We start from the raw sequence: 18,589 nt of genomic DNA on the forward strand, positions 1-18,589 counted from the left end.
CAAACACTTGGTTACAACAGTTTAGTGCATCTAGCTGTGAAGTAATGAAAGTGGGTAAATATGGTGCAATGCATGATAACAAAACAGGAGGAGGTGGTAATAAAAGAAATCCATAATGAGAAAACTTAGGCAAACTCCTTAAAGAAATCCGATAACTTGAAAATCATGTCGAGAAAATTCATTCCAAGGTTACCAACATACTGGGACGATCTATATGTTTATATGTTCTCATTTTTCTTTTATTTTGCCGCTTAAAGCGGCGAAATGACTCAACACATTGACGGTCATGCATGAATGGGCTGCTTGGTTCGAATCCTGGTAGTAGCGGCCTGTCCACAATCCACCCAGCTCTTCATCCTCCCACAGGGAATGGTCGATGAAATGGGTGCCTGGTATTGGTAGGGTGTTCGTATGTGTGCATACATACGTAGGAGTAAAGATATGTTGCAAGCATATATATATAAAAGGTTAAGGGACTGGGTAACACACAAATAGTAATCACACACACACACACACACACAGACACACACGCACGCACGCACGCACACACAAGCACACGTTGAAGAATGTGTGGAAGGCGAAAACGTTATATCGGAAAGCAAAAATAGGTATATTTGAAGGAATAGTGGTTCCAACAATGTTTTATGGTTGTGAGGCATGGGCGACAGATAGGGTTGTGCGGAGGAGGGTGGATATGTTGGAAATGAGATGTTTGAGGACAATATGTGGTGTGAGGTGGTTTGATCGAGTAAGTAATGAAAGGGTAAGAGAGATGCGTGGTAACAAAGATAGTATGGTTGAGAGAGCAGAAGAGGGTGTATTAAAATGGTTTGCTCAGATGGAGAAAGTGAGTGAATAAAGATTGACAAAGAGGATATATATTTGTGTCGGAGGTGGAGGGAACGAGAAGTGGGAGACCAAATTGGAGGTGGAAGGATGGAGTGAAAAAGATCTTGAGCGATCGGGGCCTGAACATACAGGAGGATGAAAGGCGTGCAAGGAGTAGTCAATTGGAATGATGTGGTATACCCGGGTCGACGTGCTGTAAATGGATTGAACCAGGGCATGTGAAGCATCTTGGGTAAACTATGGAAAGTTTTGTGGGGCCTGGATGTGAAAAGGGAGCTGTGGTCTCGGTGCATTACACATGACAGCTAAAGTGTGAGTGTGAACGAGTGTGGCCTTTGTTGTCCTTTCCTAGCGCTTCCTCGCGCGCACGCAGGGGAGGGGAGGGGGATATCATTTTATGTGTGGCGGGGTGGCGGCGGAAATGGATAAAGGCAGCATTTGGTAAGCATGCGATTGTCGATGTTTACCAAATGGTGTCCCAGCTACGTCTCTTCGTTGTATATCAACTGACTTATATTTGTCTCTTGTGTCTCCCCTAATGATGTGATTATTACACGAAAGTGCACTTGGGAACTTACCGTGTTTCATTTTCCCGTGGATTAATAGGAATATACTTGATCACGCGCAAAAATTGTGATCCTTTCCAATATATATATATATATATATATATATATATATATATATATATATATATATATATATATATATATATATATATATTTTTTTTTTTCTTTTTTTTTATACTTTGTCGCTGTCTCCCGCGTTTGCGAGGTAGCGCAAGGAAACAGACGAAAGAAATGGCTCAACCCCCCCCCCCATACACATGTACATACACACGTCCACACACGCAAATATACATGCCTACACAGCTTTCCATGGTTTACCCCAGACGCTTCACATGCCTTGATTCAATCCACTGACAGCACGTCAACCCCTGTATACCACATCGCTCCAATTCACTCTATTCCTTGCCCTCCTTTCACCCTCCTGCATGTTCAGGCCCCGATCACACAAAATCTTTTTCACTCCATCTTTCCACCTCCAATTTGGTCTCCCTCTTCTCCTCGTTCCCTCCACCTCTGACACATATATCCTCTTGGTCAATCTTTCCTCACTCATTCTCTCCATGTGCCCAAACCATTTCAAAACACCCTCTTCTGCTCTCTCAACCACGCTCTTTTTATTTCCACACATCTCTCTTACCCTTACGTTACTTACTCGATCAAACCACCTCACACCACACATTGTCCTCAAACATCTCATTTCCAGCACATCCATCCTCCTGCGCACAACTCTATCCATAGCCCACGCCTCGCAACCATACAACATTGTTGGAACCACTATTCCTTCAAACATACCCATTTTTGCTTTCCGAGATAATGCTCTCGACTTCCACACATTTTTCAAGGCTCCCAAAATTTTCGCCCCCTCCCCCACCCTATGATCCACTTCCGCTTCCATGGTTCCATCCGCTGACAGATCCACTCCCAGATATCTAAAACACTTCACTTCCTCCAGTTTTTCTCCATATATATATATATATATATATATATATATATATATATATATATATATATATATATATGTGTGTGTGTATATGTATATATATATATATATATATATACAATAGTGATAGATAGATCGACTTGTATTCGTTAATTTCCAATTGTTTTAAGTTTGAGAAACGTTGTTCATTTTTTCTTGATTCCTTAAGCTAATTTCGAGTAGGCTAATGCTGTATTTACGTTCTCAGATATAATATTTGACTGCCATACATTTTAAGCCCACCATGAAAGGCAATCCATGTAAACGTATTCTCTGTCTTACACTGACGTGTTTCAGGCTCAAGGTTATCATGTTTTAAGGGAGTTTAAGACTGTTGAATTTGAGAAGAATTCCCTTGCTAATAGACTGTGTTTCTTCTTGATGAATTTGGAGACAATGAGAGTCGAAAGAAACTCAGCTTGGAACGTGGATTCAGCGATCGATCCTGGCACCTGTTGCTAGGAACCATCACTGTGAGCTGAGACAGCAACGCCGCCAACAGCTCCGGTGGCGCGATTTAGGAACCCATCTGTGTATACAAATTGCTGGAAATTGTGATCATTGGTAATGGTGCCAGCACGACTGACACCATTAACTCCTCAGCCACTCAGCTGAGGTTGTGACCTGAGCAGAAGATCTGGGAACATTGACGTCATGGGTTCAACCACAGCTGAGGTTGTGACCTGAGCAGAAGATCTGGGAACATTGACGTCATGGGTTCAACCACAGCTTAGGTTGTGACCTGAGCAGAAGATCTGGGAATATTGACGTCATGGGTTCAACCACAGCTTAGGTTGTGACCTGAGCAGAAGATCTGGGAACATTGACGTCATGGGTTCAACCACAGCTTAGGTTGTGACCTGAGCAGAAGACCTGGGAACATTGGTGTCACGGGAATTAATTTCCCGTCGGCCAGAGTAATGTAACTGTTATTTCTAACATTGCTGAGCAGCAGTTTTAGAAATTCACACTCACCTACCTATCCTCGAGGTTTCTTTAGCCATTTGTGAGGTATTGATACAAATCGTGATACAGCTCACAGGTTAAACAACGAGTCATCTTAAAGGACACCATCCTAACCATGCTGACTTAACCTCCGTCATATGGATTTAAAGTAAGTACAACTAGAGATGCATGGAGCCTTTTTCTTCGCTGAAGACTGCGTCAATTTACCAGTATACTGGTACTGCTACATACTGGTGGTACGCATGTGACCCAATATCTAACAGAATATTTCTCGTGACAACATCTCTTTAAAAAGAACGTTTGTCAAAGATTATTCATTTTCTTCTTCATAGGAATGAGAAGGATTAGCTTTTCTCAAGTCCTCGAGACCTGGTTAAGTATGCTAAATATGTCATTATAACCAAATGCGGTGAACCTAACATCATTTGCATTGCTAAGTATATCAAATGATGTGTTATATTCTTACGCTCGAGGGTGACATTAACTAAAACAGCTAAGGTAGGGCTGTATACAGCACGTTGTGGAGGACCTGTTTCAAGCTCTCCTTCATACCAGGAGGGCTAACGGAACCAGAGGTATTACTCCTGTTGTAGATTGCCTCTGTGTACTGGATAATGATGAGAATCTTGAATTGTGGTTTTTTTCACACTAATTTTTGTTAACGTCTCAGTAAGCTCTCCTGAGACGGTTATGGGAGTTTGATCCATTAATGAATGTTTCTTAGTCACACCAAGTTCTGTCATTCAATGTCGGGAAGTTAGCTAAGTGTTTTTGATTCCTGAGAGTGGACATGGCAGCGAATGGACCCACGGAAGCGGGAGTGAACCATAGGGTGGGTTAAGGGACCAAGGTCTTAGGAGCGCTGGAGAGTGTATGGAAAGAGAGATCGCTATCTGGATGGGCAAAAATGGGTATGTTTGTAGGTATAGTAGTCCCAACAATACTATATGAATGCAAGGCATGGACTATTGATAGTGCTGTGCGGAGTAGGGTGGATGTGTTGGAAATTAGATATTTGTGGATTATATGTTGTGTGAGGTGTTATGATCGAGTATGTAAGGAAAGGGTAAGAGAGATGTGTGGTAATATAAGAGTGCGGCTGAGAGGTGATGAAGGTGTGCTGAAATGGTTTGAACATATGGAGAGAATAAGTGAGGAAAGGTTGACAAAAAGGAAACATTTTTCAGAAGTGGAGGGGACAAGGAGAAACGGGAGATCAAGTTGGAGATGAAAGGCTTGAGTAAAATAGATTGAATTGGAACGATGTTTTATACAGGGTTCGACGTGCTGTCAATGGAATAAACCAGGGTATGTAAAGTGCCTTGAGTAAACTATGGAGAGTTCTTTGAGGCCTGGTTGCGGATAGAAAGCTGTGGTTTCGATGCCTTACACATGACACCAAGAAAATGGATGTTGCTGGCGTTACCTTTCTAATATGGAAAACGTCGAACAAGTATCAAAAAAGTTATCATTACATTATTACTCGTATTATAATCATAATCATCATAATCATTATTCCAAGTTTTCTTTTTTCTGGTTGCCATGCATGCTTATGTTTACCGTTGCTGGCGACGGTCTGTTTCGTTCTTCGTTAAGAAATACGATTCTCAACATCATTACTTGCTGCTTCACTCACAGACGTTTATAGACTCGCCTGAAGCCCATGGTCCTCTTGTGAGATTTCAAGCCCACAGAAGGAGGTTCCCTGACTCGAAGGATGAACAACCGCTCCTCTGTTTTCTGGTAATAGAGAGACAAGCAAGAGTCTCTCCCTATCCACACCGTACCCATTCTTGAAGCGCAGGGTGCTGGAACCACAGCGTCGGCGACCCAAGATATTCCAAGAGAACCTCAGCTCTATCTAAGTGATTGCAGTTCACTGTTTCCCAAACTAAAGGCCGTTTACTGTAGTCGCTGGGGAGCTATGTGAACGACGTCGTTAGCTACCTCCCCACATTGGAATGCTCTTCTTAAAACGTTTCTTAGGTCTTCCACCGCGGACCGTCCGAGGCATTGCCTGAGTGAGGGGGTGTCTCGTAAACGCATTACGGTGCGGAAAGGTAGCTAACATCGTCGTTCTCTACCTCCCTAGCGACTTAGCAAATGGCGCTATGTCGTCTGTCGAAGGGATCCCACCGAAAAGTAGTCACAGATTACACCACAGCTCAAGTCTGGATGCCGAGACGGTTCAGTACTTCAGACTACAATGCTTGGAAAACCTCATCGTAGATTAGCACTGCCATGTTCCCTCTCCCAGACCTTAGCCTCACTATATATATTCGCAGTAAATGTTTACGGAGTAGGTAAGAGAAGGCTTCACGACATCGCATAGAACTTATGAGAGATATCCATTGTGAATATGATTTACAAAGCTGGTTCCCATACTCCAAGAAAACACGTAAGGACTTAGTAAAAGTCTGGGAGAAAGCGACCCGTTTAGCACCACCAGTGAAAGCTGTTCTACAGCAGGATGAAAAACCTAACGTAAAAGAGCTCTAGAATATGAAAGAGAAGTTTTACAATCTCTCTTCTCTCTCTCTCTCTCTCTCTCTCTCTCTCTCTCTCTCTCTCTCTCTCTCTCTCTCTGCTGGCGTTGATACAGGACACGAGAAGATGGATGGGTTGGAGTGTACGGTAACAGAAAGATCGACTAGGGGTAGAAGAGGAGAAAGCGTAAAGGAAGATTAGAAATAAGAGAAAATAGATAAACAATAGACATATGGTTTTGTACGATAGGAAATTTTTGCAAAGGTAGATTGTTCGGGTATATCATCTATCTTAATACTCCGGGTAGAATGATTCAGGTATGCTCTGGGTAGAATAATTCAGGTAGTTATAATGTCCACCCAGGTAGATTAGTGGTACTTTTGATGCTCTAATAAGTAAATCACTGTCACTAGTAATGAGAATTAATTTGTTGATTCTTGGGGTAGTCACTGATCACTGTTTACTTGAGTAGATTATTAACACATCGTAGAGTATATAATGTATAATGTTCTTCAAGATAGTTGCTGGAGGGTAAGGTTAGTATTCTCCCACGTATATTATTCAAGGACTATTTTTTCCAAGGTTAGATTACAATAGGATTTCCATTACACGAACTCAGGTAGATTCCTTGGAGATACAAGGTTCACTCATCTTGGCACGGTAGTGGCTCTCAAAGGTGTGTGTACAGACGGTACACACGGTTCTCAGCGGACTGGAAAATACAGTGGCAGGAAAAAACACAGCACGGGTAGGGGAGAGGTAATATCTGTGAAGCACGCACATCTTTTTCAATAGAATGTACGACAGACCCCAGCTTGTGATGAAACGTATATGGGTCCGTTCATAATCTGGACTATATTGTGGAAATACATACGCTAAGGAGGAAATTCACCGAAAAGGATATAACCAAGATTCCACAAGATGTTTACATCCTACATCAGGTCAGACTTTTAATATGCCTCCCAGGCTCCGTCACAGAAGTCATAGAAGCATAAACATCTAATTGAGAAGCTCCAGAGGAGCGCAGCAAAGATGTTTTTGGAATGACGAGATCTGGGTTACAGAGATAGGTTAGAGGCCTCAAATTTGTCCACCACGGAAGAGATACAAGTAATGGCAGTCCTAATCACAAACTCAACGATTCTAATTATCTTGCTAATGTATACATCGAATAGTTCTTCGAAAGGTACGTGGATAAAACAACCATATATATATTATTTTGTTCATTTATTATACTTTGTCGCTGTCTCCCGCGTTAGCGAGGTAGCGCAAGGAAACAATCGAAAGAATGGCCCAACCCACCTACATACACATGTATACACACACATACACGCCTAAGCAATGCATGGATGTCCCGGCGCTACCCTCATTAACGCTGTTTAATAGCCGTCCAGCGTATGGCCGAAAACATACTTTAATCTGTTAGGATTATTTAGAGTTTTGTTTGGGTTTATAAATCGCTGTACAAACTGATTAATAACCTGTGTGAAAAGGGGTAAAAGATAACTATAAAACTTACCTGGGAAAACTCTCCTTCCTCCGACTCCCAATCAGCATTTCTCAAGCCTGTAATCATTGCAAGTGAGGTGTCCGTGATGGAATAAAAAACTTCCTTTATTCAAAGGTTGAATAGATAAATTGATAAATAGATAAATCCTCGTCATCCATTGATAGTTTTTTTTTTCTGATATTTAACTATGGGTATTGCTACGAATTCTTGTTGTTCTACCTTCACTTCTCCGTTCAAGCGGTACCATAGCTGTCACTTCCGTGGACATGGCAACTGTCTTTGGTTCTCGTTTCTCCTTGCATGGCTCTACCATTTCTGTACCTCTGATGCGCCTCTTACTAATCCTGTGCCCCTCCCCGTAAACTCTTTTCGAATCGTCATATAAGCGTTTTTCTCTCTGGACACAAGCAAGGCTTATGGTCCTAGTGACATCTAGCCTTGTGTACTGAAAGTATGTGGCTCTGAACTAACGACTGTGCTTGCTCATCTATTTTGTTTCAGTTTAAAAACCAGAACTTTTCCATCTCCTTGGAAGCTTGCGTTGGTACATCCCATCCCTAAGACGGGTGACCGTTCTAACCTCTTTAACTTCCGTCTTATTGCTTTGATATCTACCATTCTAAAGTCTACAAATCTCTCCTCAACTCGCATATCTTCAGACATCTTGAATCTCACAGTCTTGACTTTAACCAACAGTATGGTGTCCGTTAGGCGAAATCCATTGGTGATATTTTTTTCCTACCTTATCAATGACCAAATTTTCATTCCTTTAAGATCTTCAGGAGTCCTATACAGTGGCTCTTGACACATCCCAAGCTTTGGGCAAGGTGTGGCATTCGAGTGTCATCTCTCATCTCCCCGCGTTTGGCTTTCTTCCATGACTTTGCTTCTTCATATCTAGCTTCTTCGTTAATGGCTCAGCCTCTCAGCCTCTTCCCATTTCCCTTTAAGCAGCAGTGTCCCTAACTTCTGCCCTACCTCATACACGTCTTGTCCTTTATGTCAACGATTTACTCTCTTCTACAAATAACCGAAATTACAGATAAGCTGACGACTCGACACTGAATTCTCCATATCTCTCAATTCTGCTCCTTCTTCTGTCACTCGATCTCCATCTCGTCTCAGCATCACTTCCTCAGTAAATTCATACTTAGGCAGGATATCTCAGTGGGATAGAGGAAATCTGGTTAAGTTTATTGCATTCCAAAACCGGTTTTACACATTTCTCTATCGAAAATTCCTCAAAAACTCACCCTTCTCCTTCGACGAATTCTAGTTAACACACATACTTGGTGTTACTGTAACACCCACACTGTCTCGGAAACTCCTCATTACGGCAATGCTAAGAAACTGGAAGTCTTGTTTTGGTGTCGAAATTCCTTTTCTTTCCAACAGTTGCTCCCAGCTCGTGTCTCACCCACTAACTATGACACAGCACTTTGTAAAAGACAGGTTATTTCACTTCCTCCAAAACTTTGAAGATACTTTCCGTTGTCTTCTTTTACCCTTTCATTAACGTCTCTATATTCCAATTAAGGCCTGGCCTGATGTGGACTCTCGTCCGTGACTGGAGTCATTTCAGGTTAAAAAGAAAATACACATGATTTCTCTGTTGCCTCCGCGTCACCCAGAGTGTCTTGTCGTCCTGGGAAAGCAGCGTTTTCCTATTTAGATTTACCTGAACACTACAATGTGGGCACTGTTATCTTATCAATTAATTGACGTGCCAGAAGGAAGGACACTGACGTGTTTTGCTCCTGACACAGGCGCCGGAGTTCAAAACTTATAATTTCACAGCCTTCACAAACTTCTCTCCTCTTATGATGAAGTGCCGGAAGAAGAGACGCCGAAAATCACCTCATCATACATAAACATAATATCGGACGCGTGGAAGAATGAATTTGATATTCTTCGTTGATAAGAGAAATTATTTACTTTTTCCTCTAGGAGACAGATCTTTAATCCTATTTGACGTTCCTATCTTTCAGAAAATAATTCGTAATTACATCTATATATAAGACCAAGATTGCGATGAATAAAGGTGTTAGATTATATATTTGAAAGGGATCCAATTCTTTTGATAGAGGAGCGAACTTCTCTTAAAGGTGCAAGATACTGCGTGCAGGTGTTTTTCCCCTGTTTTCCTTTCGACATCTATCATAGATGGCAGCAACCACTAGCAACGAAGACACTGGTGCGTGTCCTGCAGAATGAGGGAATTTAGGTACCATTAGACTGCGCTACTCCTGCGCACCTCTCCAAATTCTAATCTTTTTCTTGTTTTGATATTTCATTATTTAGTATTATCCTTTACTGTGCATATTGCGCATCCATTATCATTTAATCCCAAGTTTTCCCGCTTCTTTATAACGCCCCACACTGTCGGGATAAATGATATCGAAAGATAAGATAAAGACGTGTAGCACAAGTGCAGATCAATACTTACAGGGTAAACAAGGAATCCATAACAAGAAAACAATGATTCAGACTTATAAAACGCTTGTGCATATGGAGCGTTTTGATGTACCTGTTTTGTGAACACCTGACACCTAGCGATGGCAAGATAGTGTCGCCAATGTGTTCTCAGAGAGTAATGTTGTGGGTGAGCTTCTCCTTAGTTTCATAGCACTGAGCCCCTGCTGAGTAATGAGGTAAACAAAATTCTTCCAGACGAAGAACAGAAATTGATTTGGGACGTTACTCTGTAAGCAGACAAGTTTCGTTCTGAGATAAACCTAATGCTGCTACAATGGGGACCTACTGTATGGATCTCACAATTAAGCCTCCAGTGCGTATGAAACCTTACTCAATACCTTTGATGATACACGACCCAGTTACGCGAGAGATCCACGGAAGGGAAGCAAAGCAGCTGGCGTTACTGAGTCCACGTCAGAGTACTCTGGTTCGCTGGCCATCTAGAGAAAGAGAGGAGGCCTCATATGTGGCGATTACAGGAGAGTAACGTAGGTCCTGGTGTTGACTCTGACGCAGTGGTTAATATAGGCTTAGCTCGCTACAGAGGACTTTTTTTTGACGGTCCCCACTGCACCCAGAATATTGGAAGGCGACTGCATTTAGCACGCCTGTTGGTGTATGTCAGTACAAGGTATTGCCTTTAGACTGTATAAAATTAACCAGCAACTCTCAATTGCTGTTTTAGGGGGGGGGATCTTGGGAGGAACCATTAGTGACGAAGAAATTGGTCAAGAGCGAGACCTTAAAGGAACATGTGTGTATCCCATACCACTGGCTCTAAAGGTGCTAGCTCGTGAGCCTACGACAAGGAAACAGGTTCATGTCATTCATGGGTCTAAATAATCTACCACCACAACTTTGCATGTAATTCATACCATGATAGCCTCACCCCTCTCTCAACTTACTGAAGAGGCGTATGGAGGAAGTCATGAAAAAGGTGACTCCACTACTATGAAAATAAGCCTTTTAGAGCAGGCAATATGTGATCTCCCTGACATAAAATAGAACTTTCCTGTTATGTATAAATGCATCCAGTGATGCGATGGGAGCCTACCTGCTCCATGACACGCAGGAAAGGAACTACCCTAAAACCGAGGAGTTATAGAAAGCATTATACTCCTCTCTGATGTTCACACATCAAAGAACGCGAGTGCAGGCCCCATACGCTGAGCGCTCTGTTTACGACGATTTAACTTTACAACATACATCAAAGGCAGCTTAAATGCAAGAGCTGCAGTATTTTCCACGGTGCTTGGCGGAATCAGTTGGTGTGCATAATGCTTATTAGGATCAGCCATAGGACTGTCGGTGAAGTGTTTTAGTGCGTTTGTTGCTGCTGAAGGAAGTGCATACTCGTCTTGGTTCTCTTCTCTCGTTATTTATGTGTCACGGCTGTATCGAAATGGTCAGATTTGTCTTTCAGCACTTCGTTTGTCAGTTTCTTATCTAAGTCCGTCAAAAATATCATTGTTGTGATGTAACATGATCACCTAAGTATATATCCTGCTAAGTACTCATGTATTACACCTATTCATTTTGTTTGATGTTGCTGGACTCTGCCTGCTCTAGGTCACACCACGGGTGAAAAGTTATATCTGGCGAGGCTGTCTCACTGGATGAACAGTCATGTCAAAGACCTTCTCATTCTAAAGGAGTCTAGGTTTTCCTGCTACCAGAAGCAGTGCAGCCATGGGATGCAGAAGCCTTTGGAATGGTAATATGTAATAGCCTCGTCAGCCTCCTCCTATTTCCCCATTGACAGTAATGTCACTGAAGGTTCTTCCTTGCCTCATATACTTATTGTCCTTTTTATCAACGATTTATTTTTTCTACACATAAGCAAAATAACTGATAAGCTGACGATTCGACCCTGAATTCCTCCACATTCCTTACGACAGACTTCAACAAGGAGGAGAGCATCATATTCTTCCTAAAAACCAACAAAATTAATGTGAAGGTTGTGAAAAAGATAAGGTATAGCTCCCCCATATGACTGTGCAAATGCCTTTCAAAGGTGGGAAGATTATGTAAAGATGGGAAAGAAAAAAGAAGGTGGAGATTTTCACAGCTCTGCCGTTCGAGGAAAGAAGATACATATCATAATGGTCAATCCTCGTGTAGCTGGTCCCCATACAGATACTATGGGAGGCAACCGGCAGCCGTATACCGCAAATCCAAGCCCTGGTGGCTGGAACACAGGCAGGCAACTCTGAGAGCAGTTGCCGGAATAACACCTGCAGAAGCAACACAAGACAGCAACATCATTGTGGACTGTAACGAAGGGTTGAAGATAAGTGGTAAAAAGAGAGTAAATAAGGTGGAAGACTTTTGATGCCACTCTGTTTAAGAGAAAGTTGTGAAAAGAGCAACCCTGGATAGGTGCATTGTACTCCTTCATGTGGTGCATAAGACGTCTATATACAAGATATGAAACGGTTGCCAGAAAGAAAGATAAGTCTGGCATTCACACAACACCTCCGTTGGTTGAGCAAAGAACATTTTACTGTGATATTCATTACCTGGGGTTTACAGGATGCAGGATAGGGATATGCCCAAAGTATTCATATTCCCGCATGGTTGAATTGTAGCGTTTTTAGATTTGATAACTGGAAACGAACGACATTCAGACAGAGCTATAGGCAGATACTGCTTTTGCGTACTGTTGAATTTATCAAGTTGATGCTTTACCTCCCCAGGGTGCCAAGCAGGAGTGCATGAAGAGAAGAGATATGTTCAGAGTAACGAAAAGAATGAGCACTGAAGTGAGGAGGGTTGGGAAAGTGAGTTGAGTTGTGTGGAGTAGAATCATTAACTTCAGGCTGGACAGGAACAGAAGAGGGAGGGTAGGGCATAAGGCAACAGCCTTAGGAACACCGCTGTTGGCATGTTAAGAGGGAGAAGTTGCTCCATCAGCGACTACCTTATATAATAAGACGACTAGAAAGAATGCTTCGCGTCACAGACCAAACATGAAGAGAAATGCCAAATAAAAGAAGTTGGGGGTTCAGAAAACAGTGTCTTATGCCACTTTTGAAATGTTAAGGGTCTTCATGAAAGACTCACCAAAATCCCCGAAAGAGGAGGACCAGAGATGAGTCACACATCAGAGGTCGCCCACAGAACTTCCACTGCGAAAGCTGTGATGCTGATACGGGAGAATATAATAAGATTCTAAGCGTTTAAGGAAGTGAGGGTCAAGGTGAGTTTCAAAGATTCTGAAGGTAGCATCAGTGATAGCGTTGGGCGACAGCTGAACGGTTTTCAATCGTCTCCTTTCTTCAAGATGGGCTTCGCTGAAGCATACATCTAAGGTAAAGTTTGGGTTTTTAAGACAAAGGCAAAATACGCGATCAAGGATTAGGTGTATCTCGGAAAGCACACTCCTGTAGGACATGAGAAAGTATGCCGTGTACACTGTATATCTTTCCCAGCTGTAGCTGAGTGATTTGAGTACTCTGATGATCGAGCGAAGAATGTATAGGAGATCATATAGAATCAGAAGAAGGAGAACGAATAGTTGTTGAATCATCTAAAGTTAGAGGAAAGTAAGGTGCTGAAAAGAGTGGTTTCCTTAGTAGCAAAGGTAGTTACATACTGATCAGGTTGCAAAAGAAGACGAAGTGCAGAACTGCAAAAGTTATATGGAGATGCTCTTGGTTAAGGACCAGAAAGATTTATTGACAAAAGAAGTCAAACTAGCAAACTTTCCTTTTATGAAGGTGTGCTTGACACTACGAACACCACATATGCGATGATTCTGAGCAGTAATGAAGCTGAAATGAAATGTTAGAGAAGGGAAGAGTTTCAGTACGCTCCATCCCTGATGCAGTAAGTATCAGAGCAATAGCGATCGAGCCAAGATTGAGGAGATAAAGATTTAGTACATGGGATGTAGGACTCAGTCTCAGTCACCATAACCTCCACTGATGAGGCATCTGGCTGGCGAAACAGTGATGGTCTCACAGGAAATCAGTATAAAAGGTTCGCAAAAATTATGTTGAGCCACCTAGTCGTTTCGAGAAAGGGAACAGGAGGCGAACGTGCAGGACCAGCCCATTTATAACAGGGAGGGTCATAGGTCTAAAAGCAGATCGAGCGTGTTGGAGGAATGGTTGAGACAATCAGAAACTCATGCTGTGTGGTATTTATGTTTCCGATCGTTTTGGACGGTAAAAGAGGAAGAAGAAGAAAGGGTTTCGACTCCACTAGGATCATTGTGAGTAGCGTCAAAACTTTCTTTGTAATGTACACCCAACAAAAGAATATATGTACATATTTTGTTAGACAGTATGGCATGACGGACGAAGCAATTTGGCAAATCCTTTAAGGTCTGTTTCAAGAGTAATTACCATAAAGAGCAGCTACCATGATTATCAAAAATGAGTCGCACCTCTACGCCTACCATCCTTACCGAGACAATTAGAGTCGTGCGTGTTCATTTCAAACCCACTGGACTCATCCGTAAAAAATGATTCATTTGTTCAGGGCATAATGAAACACCATACATAGAGGATTTGAATGTGGGGATATACACAGAGCAATGCTTTGTGGTGGGAGGTCAAAGAGTTGAAGAGTTTTATATGGAGAAATAGTGGCGAAAATCACGATTCATAGGCAAATTTATACAGGAGAGAGAAAAGACTTTCAGCCTCATAGCTATAATGCTGGGATACTGAAGTCTACGAAGTGAACACTCTTTTTTTTCTTTTTCTACGTTAAGCACAAAAACCGCCTTTGGAGCGAAAATGATGGTACAAATAATAGCTCATCGCTTCGAAGTCAAGAGAAGAGGCAATCTGAGAAGAGATGGATTTTAAAAAGAAGTGAAGAGATAATGGTAAACAAAAGAAAGGTTGGATCTGAACCCGCAAATGTTGCATAAATGGGTAGGTGGAACAGCAGGGTGAGGTGGGTCCCAGTCATTTCATGGCGCGCAAGGGAACCTCAGGAACCATTCAGCTATCCTCAATAGGTGTTGCCGGCTTGACTTAGCCGTGGAGGACCTTCATCTTGGTGCACTACTGTGCGCGTGTATATAGATGGTGTATTACCATGCGTGTGTATATAGATGGTGTACTGCCATGTGTGTGTATATAGAGGGTATACTACCATGCGTGTGTATGTAGAGGGTATACTACCATGCGTGTGTATGTAGACGGTATACTACCATGCGTGTGTACATAAAAGGTGTATTACCTTGCGTGTGTATATAGATGGTGTACTACCATGCGTGTGTATATAGATGGTGTATTACCTTGCCTGTGTTTGTATATAGATGATGTATTACCATGCGTGTGTATATAGATGGTGTACTACCATGTGTGTGTATATAGATGGTGTACTACCATGCGTGTGTATAAAGATAGTGTACTGCCATGCGTGTGTATAGTGCACTACCATGCGTGTGTATAAAGATAGTGCACTGCCATGCGTGTGTATATAGATGGTGTACTACCATGCGCGTGTTTATAGAGGGTGTACTGCCATGCGTGTGTATATAGATGGTTACTACCATACTTGTAAATACAAATGATGTACTACCATTCGTGTGTATATAGATGGTTACTACCAAGCGTGTATAGATGGTGTACCATCTATATACGTGTGTATATAGATGGTTACTACCAAGCGTGTATAGATGGTGTAACCATCTATATACATGTGTATATAGATGGTTACTACCAAGCGTGTATAGATGGTGTAACCATCTATATACGTGTGTATATAGATGGTTACTACCATGCGTATGCATATTGATGAGGCAACATTTAAAGTTAAGAGTAAAAAGTCGTGTGAGATGCGTGATGTCGAACATTATGAATGGCGAGAAAGTGTGCCTTTAGTGAAGTGAATGCTAGCAATATACATGGAGTTGAGACATAAGATTCAAGACAGTGACCTGGGCTAAGGAGAGCAATGGGCCAGTCACCGTGTGTGTGTGTGTGTGTGTGTGTGTATGTATGTGTGTGGATTCCCTAGCGCTTCCTCGCTGAAGCAGGGGGTTGCGACGCTATTTCCTGTGTGGCGGGGTAGCGACAGGAATAGATGAAGACAGGCAAGTATGAATATGTACATGTGTATATATGTATATGTCTGTGTGGTGTATGTATATCATGTATGTATATGTTGATATGTATATGTATGTATCTGTGCGTGTATGGGCGTTTATATATATATATATATATATATATATATATATATATATATATATATATATATATATATATATATATATATATATATATATATATATATATTTTTTTTTTTTTCTTTTTCTTTCAAACTATTCGCCATTTCCCGCATTGGCGAGGTAGCGTTAAGAACAGAGGACTGGGCCTTTGAGGGAATACCCTCACCTGGCCCAATTCTCTGTTCCTTCTTTTGGAAAATTAAAAAAAAAAAAAACGAGAGGGGAGGATTTCCAGCCCCCCGCTCCCACCCCTTTCAGTCGCCTTCTACGACACGCAGGGAATACGTGGGAAGTATTCTTTCTCTCCCATCCCCAGGGATAATATATATATATATATATATATATATATATATATATATATATATATATATATATATATATTCCCTGGGGATAGGGGAGAAAGAATACTTCCCACGTATTCCCTGCGTGTTGTAGAAGTCGACTAAAAGGGAAGGGAGCGGGGGGCTGGAAATCCTCCCCCTCTCGTTTTTTTTTTTTTTTAATTTTCCAAAAGAAGGAACAGAGAAGGGGGCCAGGTGAGGATATTCCCTCAAAGGCCCAGTCCTCTGCTCTTAACGCTACCTCGCTATCGCGGGAAATGGCGAATAGTATGAAAAAAAAAAAAAAAAAATATATATATATATATATATATATATATATATATATATATATATATATATATATATATATATATATATATATATGTGTGTGTGTGTGTGTGTATGTGTGTGTGTGTGTGTGTGTGTGTGTGTGTGTGAGTTTCCTGTGTCCTGGCGCTACCTCGCTGACGCGGAACACAGCGATTAAGTATTAAGATAAGTAAATATATATATCATGTCTTTATCCCTGTGTATGTATGAGACACATACATCCCACACTAAGCCAGATAACCACTGACCAACAACCCCTGAAGGCAGGATGAACACGTGGGTTGGGTTCTACATATTCGCCATTTCCGCGTTAGCGAGGCAGCGTCAGAAACAGAGGGCTGAGCCTTAGAGGGGAAGTCCTACTTTAGGGCGTTGCCAGTCGCGTAGCTCTTTAAGTCCTACTTGACACAGCTGGTTATGTCAGCTTCCTTTACAAATATGAACAAGAAAGGGAGTACAAGTATGGCAGAAGGAAGGATCCTTTAAAGTAGTGTTCTCTGTTGTACAATGTTGTACAATGTTGATGACCTTGAACGGCCGTCTTGCAGATCCTAGTGGGAGCAAACGTTCTTATTTACATGATACAAATGACTGCAGAGTCTCACTAATGCGCAGAGAGATCCTGACTGAGCATCAACCCCAGCACTAAGGATTACCTTTCGCTTTCATGTTTATCTTGATATCCACCATAATGTCCAGAGGAATGTGCATGTCGAAGAAAGACAGTGTTACATCTAGAAGACCCGCTCAGAAGACCTGAACATATTCCCAGAGCATTACGCTCATATCAGCCCTACCAAATGCTTTCCTCAGATCCATAAATGCCGCATACAAATCCATCCATTCCTTTAGATATTCATCACACATATTGTTGAAAGCAAACACCTTCTGAAACCATTCTTCTCCTTCCCAATCATGTGCTCTGTACATGCCTTCACCCTTTTACTCAATACCCTCCCATACAACTTGCCAGGTATACTAAAAACCTGTAGTTTGAACACTCAGCTTTATCCCTCTTACCTATATAAAGTGGAACTATATCATGTATTCCGCCAATCCACAGTCACCTTTCCATCATCCATACATACACTGAAAGTCCAAACTAACCAATCAACCACACGACCTCCTTCTCTTTTAATCAATTCAATTGTAACACCATCCACTCCGGCCGCCTTGCCACATTTCAACTTACGAAAGGCTTTCACCACCTCTTCTCTCTTCTCAATGACTCTCCATGACTTTCTCAGTTCCTATACCACCCTGACCAGAACACCCAGCACCTGCTCCCAATCATCAAACTTATTCAACAGTCCTGCAAAATACTCACTCCATCTCCTCACTTCATCACTGCCTATTACCACTTCCACTTTTGCCCCCTTCACCGATGTTCCCATTTGTTCTCTTGTTTTTAACATTATCAACCTCCTTCCGAAACATCTTATTCTCCCTAAAGTTACTGATATTCGCTCACCCCAACTTTCATAAGCCTTCTTTTTCAACCCTCACACCATCCTCTTGACCTCCTGCCGCTTTCTCTTATACATCCCCCTGTCACTTGCACTCCTACACCCAAACGCCTCTTTATTTTCTATCATTAGCAGCTTTACTTCATCCCACCACTCACTATCTTTTATAATCTGCCCACTTCTCTCACCTTTCGCAAGCCACATGCATTTCTTGTACTTGCCAGCACATACCCTTGCTTCATTTACTCCCATCTTGTGTTATTCTGCACTCAGTCTCTCCTGGTATTTCTTCACACAAGTCTCCTTTCCAAGCTTACTCTCGCCACTCTCTTCACATCCACTTTGTTTCCTTTGTTCCGAAAATCTCTACAAATCTTCACTCTCGCCTCCACAATCAGCCATCCCACACACACATATATATATATATATATATATATATATATATATATAT

The sequence above is a fragment of the Panulirus ornatus genome, chromosome 1, assembly GCF_036320965.1.
Source record: "Panulirus ornatus isolate Po-2019 chromosome 1, ASM3632096v1, whole genome shotgun sequence".
In the NCBI taxonomy this organism is placed as follows: Eukaryota; Metazoa; Arthropoda; class Malacostraca; order Decapoda; family Palinuridae; genus Panulirus; species Panulirus ornatus.